This window comes from Temnothorax longispinosus, chromosome 11 (genome assembly GCF_030848805.1).
Source record: "Temnothorax longispinosus isolate EJ_2023e chromosome 11, Tlon_JGU_v1, whole genome shotgun sequence".
NCBI classification, from domain to species: Eukaryota; Metazoa; Arthropoda; class Insecta; order Hymenoptera; family Formicidae; genus Temnothorax; species Temnothorax longispinosus.
In genome coordinates, this window is record NC_092368.1 from 12921778 (window position 1) to 12939067 (window position 17290).

At 39.3% G+C, this 17290-nt stretch overlaps 1 long non-coding RNA gene across 1 annotated transcript in view; it reads right to left on the reverse strand.

Annotated features, from left to right (window-relative positions):
* LOC139822208 (uncharacterized) overlaps positions 1-17290 on the reverse strand; it is an 80637-nt gene that overhangs the window by 45042 nt on the left and 18305 nt on the right. Inside the window, exon 2 of the long non-coding RNA XR_011734478.1 lies at positions 10943-10993. This is a non-coding gene — a long non-coding RNA (uncharacterized lncRNA). The remainder of the gene's footprint in view (positions 1-10942; positions 10994-17290) is intronic.

The following is a 17290-nucleotide window of genomic DNA, read 5'->3' on the forward strand; positions in this document are numbered from 1 at the left end:
GTAAAATTTAATAATATCTAAAGTTTTTCACAAAAAACCTGTCCCGCGGGATGCTTAAAGGGAATCGTCATCTTTCCGACTTTATTAGACCGGATAGCGACTGCAGACATTCTGTATTGGTCGTATCGTACACGAGAAAAAAAGATTTGTTAATCCCAAAAAATATTTAGTCCAATACAAGCTACTAAACATTTTAGTTAGTTTAACTAAATATTAATTAAATTAATTAATTAATTCTTGATTAAAAAATTTTAAAGATTGACATGAATGCATTATACACCTTTTTTAGTGCAACTTAATAATTTTTGAAACAACTAATGTTTATAGTTAACCAACTACAATATTTAAACAACATGTTTAGTTGCTCATATCAGACTAAATATTTTTTGGGATTAACAAATTCTTTTTCAGTGTAGCATAAATCGTAAGAAATTGACTAATTACAGTCAATCAGTATGTATATATACAGATGCATTGACATAGACTCACAATCAGTATGTATTCGTTAGACAATCGAATGGTGATATGGCTCGATAGGCTTTTATAATATTATTGTAACACGACGATTTCTACATGTTAATTAATTACCACGGCTGAAGAAGACTCAGTGAGTCGAAACGTTTCTATGTATATATACCAATTAATTATATGTTTTTAAACATCTTTTAATTGCTCGTTTATTAGCCTTGTTTTTTCTATTTAATTTTCAATTTATACGAGCGTAGTTACTTTTTATTTATTTAATTACAGTCAAATTTGAGGAGAATACTCGATTGTGATTGGTCAATTTCTTACGAATTATGCTACGATACGATCAATGTAGAACCAGCCTTACACCTTTCCGAAATTCACGGTTTATTGAATTATTTCAATTAAATCATTATCAAGCATGGGCATAAATAACAGTCAGTGTTTGCCGGTATCTAGGTAAAATTATCTAGATGATTATTGAGATAAAAAATGGAATCATCTCTTTCTTATCTTGTAAGATAAAGAAAATATAAAGTATATTCATCTTCATCTGACAAGGAAATGTTTGGAACTATCCTCTACCGATTTTGATGGGCTTTGGATATACCTATTGTAGAATAGCGAAAAATAACAGACACGTATTTTTTTTATCGGCTTCGAAGCATATGTTTAGGGATTGAAACGACTCGAAAGAAATTCTATGTATTTGATTACGAGTGAATCTGAAACCATGAGGTATATGAAAAAAATGTTTTAGACAAAAAGGTTACGGTATATTAAGTGATTTCTGTAGTAGATTTTGGTTTTTTTTAATGCATTTTTTCGCAAAAATAGTATTGAAGGGTGGGGGTGTTATTTTTTGCTACTCTTTACAATATCCAAACCCCATCAAAATCGCTAAGGAACAGTTCTAAACGTTCCCTTGTTAGATGAAAAATCATATCATCTTATCTAATTTTATTTAACCTTAACGTGTATACGTGGGTCTACGGCGTCCTAGCCAAAGTAATATTTGCTCGTAACTGTAAAACTTGCAAGCCTGTTAGAAGATATTAAATAAACGATGTTTATCAAAATGACTATATAATCGTCAACTACAATGTAGACAGATGTTTCACATGAGTTTTTTTAGATTTTTAAAAATACTTCAAGGTAGAGAAAAATAGTGTTGAATGTGACAGACTCACGTATACACTTAGAACGTACCGCAAAAACGTATACACTTTAAGGGTTAAGACAGTAGAATTACATTCTTTCTGGGCTGTGTTCCAAAATTCAGTAGGATTTTATTCTTTCTGGGCTGCGTTCCAAAATTCACTCTAGCTAAAATTCTATAGTGTACGTGACGTAAACTATAGATTTTAGTTACCCAGAGTGAATTTTGGAACGCAGCCCTGCTCTTTCTTTACCGCCATTTAAATTAAATTGGATCCAGAACGTTATATGTATAAAATTGTGTAGAGACCTATTCTTGAAAGAAGCAGATTATTTATACTGCAAGAATGTCATTACACTCGAAAACAGATTGACTTCTAGCAATAGCGGAGATTTCTTCCACAATATTGAAAAAAAGAATAATAAGCAAACACTTATTAGTAATAACGTCGAAGCACTTTCGTATTTGGAATCTAAATTGAAGAAACTCCAATTTCTTATAAATTTTCCAAATGTTAAAAATATTTTTCTGCCATCGTCGGTGGCGTCGATGCTAGTAAAGCGCCTTTTTAGTTGAGCATATCAAATAAGTAGGGGAAGGTGCTGTACCTCAAAACACTTTTTTTTAAGTTTTTGATTTTTTTGAGCTACAGTTTTAATTTAAAAAATTTGAAAAATATATATTATTAAACAATCAATTTAGTAACAAAGCCATGCGATCCAAGCCTAAGTCTTTTGGCAGCCTTATATTGGTTTCTGTATGCATATATACTATATATATGTATAAATTTTCCAAACCACTGCGCGCCGAAAATTTAATCGGCGCGCAGTGGTTTGGAAATGGATTTTGCTATCATCATAAATGAAAACAGCCATTCTTTTATTTCATGAATTTGTTAAGTAACCTTGCGTGTTTTTCTTAATTGCTTTTACTTTTCTCTCTGATAAAATATTTGTTAATAAAATAAAACAAAAAGGTAAAAATAAAAATAAATTAAATTAAAAAAATAATATTACGCTTAATTCTAATAAATTATTTCAGCATCTTTTAACGGACAAAAAATTTTACGTTATATATTTTTCTTGCTTCTCTCAGTGAGATACTTTCGTTGTTTCAGTTCCTAAAACTGCATTTACAGCGGATATCAAAGCTTCAGCATCCGGTTTTGGCCTTTTCATTTCACGTTTACTACGTGGCATGATATATATAGTTATAATACAAACAAATAGCTTCCAATTACTCTAGCTGTCAGTAAAAATAGAAAAAAATGTAGTTACAAATAACTAAAAGTTATATAAAGATAACAATCAGCTAATATACTTGAAATAGCGTTCCAAGGTACATCAACTTTCATGTTCCAAGGTACATAGAACCAATTTCTAATAAAAAATTAGTTGACAGCTTATAGGTCAGAAATAAGGTTATAAATAATTTACTACATTGTTCTACATATTTGACACATTTTTACTATCCTTGGCTGATAACAATAACTTTATTATAAAAAATTACAAAAATCACAGTAGAAATTTCAATAAATTTACTTTAAACGTCATGAAATACAAAAGTCGATATAACTTACGTGTAAATAATCGCAACAATACAAAACTACAGATTTAAAAAGATTATCAAATAACTCAACAATTGGCACCATAAGCTGTCGCCAGATATAAACACCATTCGATTATGAGTGTTCCAACGTACAGTTGTGCCCAAGGTACAGCACTTTCCTCTATATCTCGTCGAAACTGCTTTATCAGATAAAACACTCGAAAAAAATTTTTTTTGAGAAATAAAAACTTAAAACAAAAATTGTTTTAATCCCTTCTATAATCTGCATAATTCTTTTTATAAATTTTTATAAATAGTCTCATAAACACAAAGTTATCTAAAACATTATCTATAAGATAAATCACGATATTATTTCATCTTTTATTTAGAAATCTAGATTAATTAAAAATAAAATCATCTTCATCTCTAAAATAAATTTACAGATTTTTATCTCATGCTTATCTCAGATTATTTTGAAATCATCTACAAGCACTGATAACAATACAGATAAATAAATACACATCGATGGCATTTAAAATCCAGGATCGACGAATAGACGCAGATCGAAAAAAGAAGAAAAAGAAGAGGAAGAAGAAGAAGGGACGGTTTGTTTCCTTCGGAATGACGACAGTGTGCTTGTTGCATGATGAGGTCGCAGTGAGGTTTCTTCTCCAGCTACAACTGGATCGGAGCTATGCAGCGTTATTCAGCGGAATAATATCGTCTTCCCCGTCTTCGTCTCTCTCTACGCCGTTAAATTCGATGTACTATATCCGGCCGTTTTACGGCGCGCGCGCGAGCGCCCCGACCTTTTGACGCAACTCCGGCTCTAGCTCCCAGGCACAAAAATATTAATGCAGGCATTAGAAAGTTCCCGTGCGAGCGCGCGAGATCCTCGGCCGTCCGTATCTGCGCCGTATATTCCCGGCCTCGTGCATGCGGCGCATGCAAGTTGCACATACGCGCCACGAGATCGTCACATTTTTCCAGGGAGGCCCTCCTCCAAGCGACTAATGGACCTGTAATATCTGAATTTCCGATAGCGGTATCTCCCATGACCACGGTTTATTGAATTTTCAGCAGGGCTATCTTGTAAGCCCCACGGTGGATTTTTAATAATTGTTTGTAATTTTCACTCCCGACAAATTTTTAACAGCAATATTTTTGTAGCGTGTGTTCAGGAGTCTTTTTTAGTAGCTAGATTTTGTAATTTATTTTTTTTTAGTAGCAGGATCTAAAAATAAGCCGAAGATATAAAATTTTCTTATATAATATTTCGCGTTTAAAAAACCTGATTTTGTAATATTTTCAATTTTCTAACGTCTTATGCTTGATCGAAGTAAAGTCATGGAAACAACCTCTCATTACGAGAAACATGAGAAACATTTCTGCATGTTTTCTATTACATAGATATATATATTCCGTTTCCCTAAGAAATTATATGAAAATATCATAATTTTGATATTTTTAAATCACAATTACATAATGACGTGTTTCATACGCAAAGAATTACCAATAAAATAGTCGTCGATCGTCTGACGCGCCAATACCGAATGCGAACGATTCTGTTAGTATCTGAGAACTATCGAGTCTTATGTACCCACGCTCGTCGGGGTGGTCGCCGATGTCTATCGCAGCCGACTAACGTCGAGGACATGTGGATTATTAATTTGCTATTTAATTCCTATAAGGCGGCGTCGGAACACATCGTAGCCTGGCTGTTTATATGCAGAAACGAACATGAGAGAGGGAGAGAGAGAGAGGAGAGAGAGAGAGAGGGGGAGAGAGAGAGAGAGAGGGGAGAGAGAGGGGGGAGAGAGGGGGAGAGAGAGAGGGGAGAGAGAGAGAGAGAGAGAGGAGAGAGAGAGAGAGAGAGAGAGAGAAGAGAGAGAGAGGAGAGAGAGAGGAGAGAGAGAGGAGAGAGAGAGAGAGAGGAGAGGAGAGAGAGGAGAGAGAGAGGAGAGAGAAGAGATAACCCGATGGAAAGAGTGTAAAAAAAAGTGTCTATCTTCCGTGTCCAAGTAGTACGTAAATTAGTCGAAACTCAACGTTTCGTTTCGCGTCGAGCAAACGCCGCTGACTCGCAGCTGGAATGGCTCGGAGATTCTTTCTCGACGGTTCTTGCGCGCCGACTTCGCCTTCGCGACCTTGGCAATATAATAGTACTTTATTACAATGCATCAGGATGCCTCTCGACGTTTCGCGAGGATGCGGCTTACGCAGGACCGAATATACATACGCCGTGCCGCAAGGTCCTATTGTTGCAAGTTCGCTAGGCATTAATGCATTAATAATGCATGAATCGTCCCCCGGTTGTATCATCAATAACGGACCCATCCCATATAATTCAAGGATTAACTGCTTGTCATTATCGATTTAACACAATTTATCGTAATAATAATAATTCACGCTACCTCCGGGAAAACTGCACGCCAACGTTTGCGGATCTCTCTCTCGCGGTATTTATTTCAAATAAAACTCTGAAACTCAATCCTCAATCCTCGAGCCGAGAGTTCGCTCGATACGCATCTCGCTGTGATCCTTTCTACCGTCAGCATCGTTGGCTCACCGATCCTTTTTTTTTTCTTTGCGCTACACATCGCTATAGTTTACATTCACAGTTGCATATATTTCCGTAGCTCTCGAAAACATCCTGTCACGGTTGGATCTCCGAGTGCGCGGAGAAATTCGATATATTCGCGATTGCCTTTCTGGCAACGTCGTGTGTGTATTTTTCGCGATTTCGAGCCGCTCCGCTCTCGCGAAGGCGAGGCATGAGATATAATGCAATTAGGATATGGCGGAATTAATATCTTTCGCTTGCTCTCCACGTGAAGATCGCGCACCCACCTCAGCGTCCTCGGCGAGGCGCGACGGGCGGCGGACGGACGCGGACGCCGCGCCGTTTCTCGATCGTGCAATATCGGACGATAAACAATTCCGCATTTGGGTCACGAGACTATCGTATCACCTTTGTTATCGTTAAGGAAACACCGCCAAAGAAATCGGGACATGATAACACGCTCCGCCTGATATCCTTGATGGAATCCGCAAAATTCTCCAGTATTCCGTGCGCCGATCCTCCTTTTTGGATCGTTCACAAATCGCCCGAATAAATGAACACCCCAGGTGATCGACTCGACTGAACCTAGGAATCCCGGATCGAATTGTTAGAATTGCCGGGATATATTTTTTCGGGAAGCGAAAAGTCTTTCCAGTGCTATGGAGATAACTATATAAAATTGTTCTAACACATACAGCAAATAAAAAAATCGGGATTTCATATCTAAGATTCTTCATTCTTTTAAATCGAGCTAAAAACTTTGAATTCTTAAGAACGCTATCATTACGAATTTAAACTCTCTTGCTGATATTTATATACAGATTATTACGCATTGATAAATTTAACGATCTCAAGAAAAAAAGAAGCTTTATCACTAAGAATGGCTATGAATACAAATGTTTATAAAGAATTTATAAATTTTTCAAACTTTAGAGTTAACAACAATATGAGTTTTAAACTTGCAATTTTATTTTTAAATGTTAAATAACTTATACAAGTATCTCTGCACTCAGTGCCAAAACTGGCATAATGGCTTTAGCACACGAAAACAAGTCGAAAATGTCTAATAAACATATGTCCGAATCTGAGCGGTTTCGGAGTCACAAGGTATATTGAAGTTGCTTTCATAAGAAAACATAAATTGAAATAAATGTTGTTTAATGTTCTTGATTCTGCTTAAAGCTTTGCAAAAGGTGCTCATAAATTCCTCCATCGACTTCAACACACTTTCTAGCACGAATTAATAAATTGTTTCAAGCTTTTTGAAAAATATATTTTAGAGTTTCGCGGATGACATCGGTAGCATTAAGTGTTGCCATAGTTGTTCTAAATTCGTGGAAGAATTTTTGAGCACCTTTTGTAAAGTTTTAAATAGAATAAAGAACATTAAATACTTCAATTTATGTTATCTTACGAAAGCAACTTCAATACCCTATAACTCCGAAACCGTTTGGATTCGAATATATGTTTATTAGACATTTTCGACGTGTTTTCATGTACTAAAGTTGCAGTACCAGTTTGGACACTGAGTGCAGAGACACCCTATAGTTTGTAAAATATATCACTCTCTGTATTATTATCTTTGATTGAAGTTAAACTTCTCGAAATCGTCGCTTTATCACCCGTAATCTCTCGAATCACGAAGATCATTAACCGTATGTTTGAATAAATTTCAGAGCGAACGAAATCTCGATGTTCGATATAGGCCAGTCAAATTAGACATTGAGGTCGAAAGTGATGCGAACTTTTTTATTCCTTTTTAGGCGTGTAGGGGGTGTTTAGAAAAGCTTATTTCTGAGTTGTCGGGGTATTTGACCCAGAGCTTTTTGAGGGGGGAAGGGGAAACCAAAATTTTCGCGGTTTTTTGCATTTATCTCGTTTCGATTAATAGATAGCACTTTTTCGCTCGTGAGAAAGTTGTAGGGCTTGAAAAAACGAAGAAAATGAGCGGTGATTCGTTCCGATTCGTCAAAAATTGAGCCCAAGGGAGCCTCTGGAAGTCGCGCGTGTCGAGCCGAGCGTTCGGAACTCGGCGCGTTTTTCGCTTCTGTCTCTTTTCTGATAAATGCAATCGAAAAATGACTAGTATGAAACTTGTAGAGGATGAAAATACCTACCATTTGCCGCATATTACATCAAAATTCATTGAATTTTTGGGGCCCTCAATTTTTGGAGGCTTGCCCAGGGGGGGGCTCAATTTTTGACGAATCGGAACGAGTCACCGCTCATTTTCTTCGTTTTTTCAAGCCCTACAACTTTCTCACGAGCGAAAAAGTGCTATCTATTAATCGAAACGAGATAAATGCAAAAAACCGCGAAAATTTTGGTTTTCTCTCCCCCCTCAAAAAGCTCTGGGTCAAATACCCCGACAACTCAGAAATAAGCTTTTCTAAACACCCCCTACACGCCTAAAAAGAAATACAAAAGTTCGCATCACTTTCGAGCAAAGGCCTTTTTTTTGTCTAATTTGACTGGCCTAATAGCTCATCGCGGAAGAAGCGATCTCGTGATATTATTTTTATACTCCTACATCGAGGATGAAGCGAGCGAGCAATTTTGTAGAGCGCAACCGACAGGGAAGCAACTTTGTGGACCGCGCATCATGGCGGCCAAGATCGCTCGTTGCCAGGGCTCGCGGGGCCCCCGCGGCTACACGTAGCTCATATTATTTATTAAACTCCCGGCTACCGAGCCACCATCTTTCAACGCCTCGAATGTTATCCGTCTTCGCGCGTTTGCATTTGCAAATAGAGTACTCGCGGCCGACGAGATGCATTCGTGCATCGCGAGTGCCGCGTTTAGAGAGTACCGCAATTGCGTAGTTCGTTACGTCTTCATCGGCTTATACGGACTATTCCTGAGATAGATAGCGCTAAACTTCGGGAACGTGCTTCGCTACTTTTGAGATTGAAAGAGAATTATATAAGAGTGTTACAAAGCTACGTTGTAAGCTCATGACTCTTACGTTTAAAATTTGAACTCTAGACGATTTACAAATAAACTTACAATTTCTCGCTGTTATATCGCCTTCCCCTCGCCACCCCGAGGAAAGTAGAATATTTGGCTGTGGCTATTTGCATCGAGAATTAATCGAAGTACGATTTATCTGTTATCTATATTGGATTCGCGAGGTTTAACACGCCAAAGCAGATTCCGCCGATCTATCTATCTCAAGCATCTCGGGACGTTGAATCCCGCCGAGGGAAAATCGACTACAAATTCGCCGATACGTCGCCGATAATTGATGCGATGTTGCTCTATACATCTCGGTTCCATAACAGAAAGACGGCGGCGTAATCCGAAAGTAGGTTCGCCTAATCTGCCTTAATCTATCGACAATGAGGCGCGGAGATTGACGCGCCGGGGAGCGATAACGATGCTGATGCTGCGCTTTTCCTATATGCGAACGCTGTTTATCTTGCAGTTGTACACGGCGATTTACTGTACTCAACGAGAAATGACAACTTGGGCAGTCGTGACTGCTAATTAATCAAAGCTGACTGGAATTTCAGACAGTCATTTTTCATGAGATTACCCGCGAACGTTAGTTATTGTTTCTTTTTTCCGTTCGTCAATTTATTTAACAAATCGCGTTGTAATCGCGATTCCAGAACTGACTTTAACAAGCTGTGTTAACGACGCGATAACACGAAAGAAAATAGAAGAAAAAAACCGCCAGATAGGTCTGGAATTTTAAGAAGCCATTCTTCGTGAGATCGGCTACATACATTCGATTTCGCTTCTCGATTCTATTTCTCCTTGTTAATTTACTCATTCGTCAGACCAATATTTTAATGTTTCACGCATGACAGTTGATGCATGTATACGCGTAAATATATATGCCAAATACATTATATTTATATAAGATCAAATTAAATCAGATTAATTCAAACATAACCTAACATAACCTAACCTAACCTTACCTTAATATTTTACTGTCTAGCTTCGTTACTATTTTATTATTTATTTAATTTCTTATTTTTAGACATTAAAACCATCGATCGGATTTTTTTAGCGTTCAAACAGCATCGACGAATCGTATACAATCACAACTCCATATTGATCTTATTCGATCTTTTTCCTGTGATTCGCGTTAGCGACGCAATATCACAGGAAAAAAACCGACAAAACAGAACCGACGGTTGGATCGGTAGGTCGGACAAGATCGACGACCTCCCGAGGGCAAAATATTCTGCCGCGCCGTCGCTCCCGATACGCCCCTACGCCTCGGGCTGTGATTAGCACCCAAGCGTCAGTGCATTTCGAGAACGAGCGTGCATAACGCGTGCACGATGCACAACATAGTTGCATCCTCTCGCGAGGAGAGTCTCTCTCAACGCAGAGCCGCGCTTACGACAGGATTGCAACGAGAGGGCCAAAGCACATAACATGACCACAGCGTAGCGATATACGACGGTCGTAGTCCCCGACCTGACAGATCAGGATACGCCAAAGCTTGTGCGTTACTTACGTCCACTCTCTAAATCTGAATCAGTGAATAGTACTGTGAATCAGTGAATAGTCACTGATATCAGTGTAAAGTATGCCACTGATTCATGAAAAGTTCACTGATTTAGATTTAGAGAGCACGACTACGACTGTCATAATGTGCTTTGGCCCTAAGGCATCGGATTAAAAAAAACTTCGCGCCGCAACTTCCGTAACACCAAAGTTGCGGACACTTGAGAACTCGAGTTGTCATTCGAGATTCTCATATGCACGAGTAATAATACATTGTAGCCGTGATGCAGAATTGGATACGTTTTGTAAAGTTGTCTTGTACTTCAAGTAAAGCGCTACTGCTGTATCGTTCGCATTCGTTTTTTGTGATAAAACTTGTAAGAAAATTTAGGATACGCCGCATGCCGAACAGACTGTTAGTCAACTCGAAAAATCCGAAATCCGGACCAATCCAACGGATTACCGAGGATTAATCGAGGAGGACCGACGACGGCCGCTCACCGATATCTTTTAATTGAATTCGCTGCGCCGAGAGAGCAGTTGCTCTCTTCCTATCAATTATATAGTAGGTCGACGGGCGCATCTAGCATTCATTACGGGATCGATTTGTGCAACGCTCGATTTATGGAGCGGGTACGCGAATCGAGTCCTGCCTCGATCGGGACGGAATTATCGCGACGGACCATCTCGCTGATTGCGCGTGTGTATGTCACCGGATGGGAACGTAACGATGTAAAACTCACCGCAAAGTCCGGACTTCGATGCATCGACAATGTGCACCACAGCGAAGATTCCTGCAAAGAAATGAGGAGATCGTTAGAAGAATAAAGAAATTATTTCTGCAAGATTTCTAAAATGATAAATTTCTAAAATCTGTGAATTGTATTACCCGATTTGATTTCACGTAGAAATTTTAGGAAATTATTAATCCTCAAGAAATAATATATCATTATAAAAAAGTCTTTTTAATTTATGTTGCTACTGAAGTTTAATCAATGCAGCTTTTAGAATACTTTTAACACTCGAGACAAAAAATTCCTAAGTTATGTTCTTCAAATTTATCTGTATAATTAAAGAAAATTTCCCATTTTAAAAGTAATAAATTTCTAAAAATCCCAAATTTACTAATAAAACTGCAAACATTTTGTAAAAATTGTAATGTACATACTCTTGTAACAAAAATAAATCGTATCATTTTAATCTTATATCGGAAATTTACTTTGTATGAAAGACTTTGATTCATAACAATTTCATTTATGTCAGCAGGTATTTTCTGACAATCGGAGTGTAAGAACTATTAAGTTGATTTATTTAGATTGAAGTCAGACAAAGAGAGAGGGAAAGAAGTATGTAGATTGCTCGAAATGGAGAACAGAGACACTTATGGAGAGGGAAAAGGGGAGGGAGAAAAATGAAGTAAGAAGCGAGAATCTTTAAGGCACCGCGGCCGAGGGCCGAGCGGAGTCTGCGAATCCGCGCTATCTAAACTCTGAAAGAGTTCCTCTCCGACGCGCGGCGCGCCGCGTGTTAACGGGATCGGGAGTTATGTCGAACCGGTTGTGCGCACCGATGTCCTTAGGCGACCGCGGGTGGTGGTAGCCTCGTATGTAGGTCTTCTCCTGCGATTGGCCGAACCGCGGCGCGCCGCGCCGTGTCTGCCCGGGCCCGACTCACCAAGCCGGACTCACCTGTTGCACCTGGCTCGCCGTGATCGCGTACCGGAACCGACTCGACGAATTCGGCTACGGTGGCTACCCCGTTCGGCCGGTTCTCAGAATCCGCGGCCCCCGTCGAATTTCGGGCCTTGGGAAACTTTCCGAACTTTTGATTTCGGAAAAATCCCTTCGACTCTCGCGTCTCCCTTCTGATCGAGCGGAAATTTCGAGCCTTTAAGCTTTGAATCACTGTCGATATCAAATCTGCGAAAAATGTGCAAGTCTGAATTTTAAAAATGTTAAAGCCTCGAAAATCTCTAAAGCTTTTTGAGCTCTGAATCGTCGTTGAATTTTGAGAGGATCTTAGAGGACTTATAATTGTATATTTCAAAAAAGATTTTATTTTTATTATATTCGCGTTTTTGCGTGAAACTTAAAAATTAAGAATCCTTGAAGTTAAAATGGCTCTTTAAAAATCTTTCTTTGCATCTCTAAATTTCTGCGTTTTTGTGCAAAAAGAAAAGTTTGTAGTGGCTTTAGTGGAAAATTCTAAGTTTCTTACTGCTATTTGGAACCTAGACAGCACGCATGCCTCGATTTTAAATATGGTACTGTTTGGAAATCACAAAAATCTCCCTTTAAGGAATAAATTTAAACTCATGGATCCTTTCTCGAATTTTGAGGCCTAGGATAATTTGAAGAATAATTTCCGAATCACAAGAGAGATTCTTCGATGGCACTGCGCCTCTGTTTTATACGCGCAATTAGCAGAGAGGATGCAACCAAATACTCGTAGTTTCCTTAACGAGCTTCATCAGGGCATAATAATAATACCATCGGGTATAATAATAATACCGCAGCGTTATTAGCGCGACCAAGTGAATTAATGACCATAAAGGGATCCCGAATGAGCCGTTACTGTTATTAAGAATATTCACATCCTGTTCCTCCCTGTCTTCTCGTAAACGAAATCATCATAGAGATATTATGTTATTCCATATAAATCAGATTGTAATGATATATTATTTGAAAAAAAAGGTTGGTAAAAACAATATTTCATTAATATTACATTTATCATTTATCACTTATAACAAAATGTATTAATTAATTAATTAATGTAAAATTTACAACAATTACAATTATATTAATTGTAATATTCAACTACTTTAATTTTTGCTATACACAATTAAGCTTGCAATAAAATTCGCCTTCTAAAGCGTAAAATTAAAATTTTACTACAAATAATCGAATTTTAAATTTCAACTTTGTTTTAATTCAAACTTTAAATTTTGTTACAAGTGTAACTGTGTGTATTGCAATAGAATCTGTAGGTATATAAATGAATTCGAATTTTCTAAATAAAATTTAATCCCAATAAGATTCTGCGAGTCTCGGCTTATAATAACGCGAGGGATTGCGTTGGTCAGTTATGTCGATGCAATGTTATCATTTATCGGAACGGTTTACATCCTATCGCCGCGCCGTCGCGTCGTGTCGTTCGTATTTTCGCATGACTTCGCGCTGATTGCGGTTATACTGGGTATGCACGTGCTACGCGGGACGAGGGTGGGTTAGGTTGCTGAAGAGAGAGAAGGCGCGAGCGAGAAAGAAGCTTAATTGCAAGCATCTCAGCGCACGTGCAGACGTCGATAAGCGGCGCATCCTTCTGACATCATCGATCAGAACTCGTCGACTTTTTCCTTTTCGCCGCACGGTTCTTCCGCACGTTCCTGCGCTCCATCATCCGCGCGGCCTGCATCGCAGCGGCGCGGCGGTGGCGGTGGCGGCGGCGGCATTTTTCCAAGGCCGCCGCCGCGTTATTAGTCAGGCTTTCTTTCTCCTGCCATTTTTCCGCGATCAGCCGGCCGGCGCGAATCAATCTCCTGGGGATCAAACTTGTAGTCTCGCTACAATGAGATCCACATTTCCAACGTGGATCTGGATCTGTTGAAATGTAGGTTTCGACGATAAAAAGGATACTTATCCGATTAACCTTGGAATCGGGCCCACGGCCTGCGATGTAGGTGAACCCCGTAGATCTCGAGAAATTTTTAAGCGAAACTCATCCTTTTTTTTGCCAAAAACAAAAATTGTGCTGCAATAAATTAATAATCCATCTTACAGCACTTTGTTACACAAATAACTATTGTCACACGTGCATGGAAAGTGGCCCATTACGCACGCGACGCGTGCGTGATAGACCACTTTCCACGCACTTGCAACATAAAATAGGGTATGCAACTCGTGCGTGAAGTTGAAAATTCCCGGGTGCCTTCGGCTCGTGCGTCAACTCCGCACCCGGGAATTTTCAACTTCACGCACGAGTTGCACAAATAATTATTATGCAACACGTGCATGGAAAGTGCCCCATTACGCACACTACGTGTGCGTGATAGACCACTTTCCAGGCACTTGCAACATAAAATAGGGAGTGTAAGTCGTGTGTAAAGATGAAAATTCCCGGGTGCGGAGTTTACGCACGAGCCGAAGGCGAGTGCGGTAACCGCACCCGGGAATTTTCATCTTTACACACGACTTACACTCCCTATTTTATGTTGCAAGCATCTTACCTCACTTGTTACACAAATAACTATTATATCCCCTACAGCACGAAATATTGCAGCAACTTGCAGCAACATTGCAGCAACATTAAAATATTGCTGCAATGTTGCTGCAAGTTGCTGCAATATTTCGTGCTGTAGGGGATCACACGTGCGTGGAAAGTGGCCTATTACGCGCGCGCCATCTGTTTCGACGTGTGTGGATGTGGAATTGGCCATCCGTCGCACAGATGACGCGCGCGCAATAATGGGCCACTTTCCACGCACTTTGTAATATAAAATAAGGTGTGTAACACGTGCGGGTTGAGAATTAGACACGCGTGCGGGTGATCGCACTCGCCTTCGGCTCGTACGTCCACTCTGCACCCGTGTCCAATTCTCAACTTCTCGCACTTGTTACACAAATAACTATTCTTGCAATATACAGGGTGTTTCCTAAGTAAGTACAAAAAATTGAGGAGAATATTCCGTGGCTTATCTTAGAAAGAATAGGTTCTATAAACATATGCCTTAAACTGCTTCGCTTTCAAAATACAAAATTACCCATACACACGCCCGTGGTAGATCTAAAAATATTTCATTAGTCCTGGAAAATGGTTTTTAATACCACATGTACGCATATCAAATTTGAATAAAATATCTTTAAACGTTTTCCAAGTTTTCAAAAAATTTTCATATTTTTTTCACAACTTTAACATCTTGTATTTTGAAAACAAAGCAATTTAGGACTTTTTCTTCTTAAAATAAGCCACGGAATATTCCTTTCAATTTTTTGTACTCACTTAGGGAAAATACCTTGTATAATAAAAATTCCTAAATAATCAATTGCATCATCTTTGAGTGTGTTATCGGCAATGGTTTTACTAATATTCAATTCTGCTGCCGATTCTACAGTTTCGCATCGAAACTTTAGAGTAGATATTTCGCATTGCTAGAATCTCCGTGGGAAGAAAACACCGCAAATCATGCGAGTTCGAATAAATTCCGCCAAGAAACCGGGCATAAATTGTTGCCGGTCGATCGATTACTTATGCGCATTGCGCTTATGTTATTCTTTTTGCGCGTCTCCACGATCGCGATGTACAAACAAACCTTTCTCGTGTGTACCAGATTCGCGAGATATGTCAATACAAATCGATGGTTGTCAGTTTTACAGATAATACCTCGTCTTGGATTACTAAATATATTAATAAATCATAACAGATCCCGACAAAATCGTATGCAAATTGGAATTTTATGCAAATATTGTATTATATGTATAAAAATCCTTTCGGAAAACTAAAGTTTTTCATAATTGTATATTAATTTCAACATAATTCCGGACTCTCGCAATTCTAACTTTGGGAAAAATATTTTATAAATAAACTTTTTAAAAAAATTACAATTGTGCAGTTGTAATATTTTTAATTTTAATTATCAAATTTTTATTTTTATTTAGCCTAGACATATCTTTTAATGTTTATATTTAAAATTATATATTATCGTCTGTAAGAATAAAAATAAAAAGATTAGAGAGAAGGTATGAAAAAGAATTTAAAAATTAATACAAACAACTTGTACAAAATACCGGGTAGTATGTTATTAGTGATACCATTACTACTACTAGCACTACTTTTGCTGCGCTCTCTATTAATCAATTATCTTTCCCGGGCAAGCATTCGCGATTGATAATCCTTGTTCTTCCTTCTTTTCGATGAACTCGATGAACATGTCTTAACCCCTCGTCCAAGTCTCCGGCGGCAGTAGGTCGAAGCGCCTAGACTTAGGCCGAAAAGCCACGTCCTTGAAGTTGCATCGGCGGCGAGTCAGTTTCCCCGCATTGCGCGCGCGCAACTCGACGGGCCCCGTGTCCGTGGGGCCCGATGGAGTCCCGGGCCTCGTGTTAGTGACACGTGCAGCGCGCGGAGAACCGTCGGTTGGAGAACCTTTGTGCACGTTGACGGAGAGGAGGGCGTCGCGCGTTGGCGCACGAAGAAGGGAGGGTGGCGAACGCGGGCCCCGGGAGGAAAGGGGTTCCCAAGTACCGCTATACGTGGAGTCGCCCGAGGCAGAATACATACCTACCTACCTACCTAGTACGTGTCCCCTCTCACTCTCTCACTTCTGCTGTCTCTCCCTCTTTCTCTTACCCTCGCGTCCGATCGCTTCCCTCCTCCCACTTCCCACCCTCGGGCCCCATCGAGCCCCTCTCGTCGCTGGGGCCTGCGTGAGCTACACCGCTGGAAGTCCACGCCATGATGCACGCCATAGAGCAACAACGGGGACCGATCAGTAGTTTGTTTCACCTCGCCGACGACGCGCGTCGCGACGTCGCCGTCGTCCTCTTTTTCTCTTTTTTCTTTCTCTCTCCCTCTTTCTCTCCTTTGTTATCCTGTCGCGCGCGCACGCAGTCTCGCCGAAAGAGTTTATTCGTCCTGTTGGCTCTTGGTCCTCGAAGCTAAGTCTTCAAAGAGGTTTCAAGATCTTCCAAATCTTGTGTGATTCAGATTTGCAGTTCAAACTTTTCAAGATAAATTCTTAGAACATTAGATTTTCGGTGGATCTCCTTTTTTTCGCATTTTCGAGTGATGTTTTTATAACAATAACAGTTGAAAAATGTTCTACAAGTAGCGTGTTTCTCGGTGCTTCAGTGAGGGTCTACTTGGACTTCCATTGTCGACATAATTGACATGACGCTGCGACGATCCCAAACTGACGAGTCGAAGGAATAAAATATTTCTTTCTGTTTCCCAAGACATTTTCTTTTATTTATTTGCTGTTGAAGTCATTAAAATATAATCATCATTTTCCAAAAACCCATAGCGTCATCACGACTTCGAACTGATGTACCAAAGAAGCAAAATGGCGCTCTTTCGTGAATCCTCCGAGCATTTTC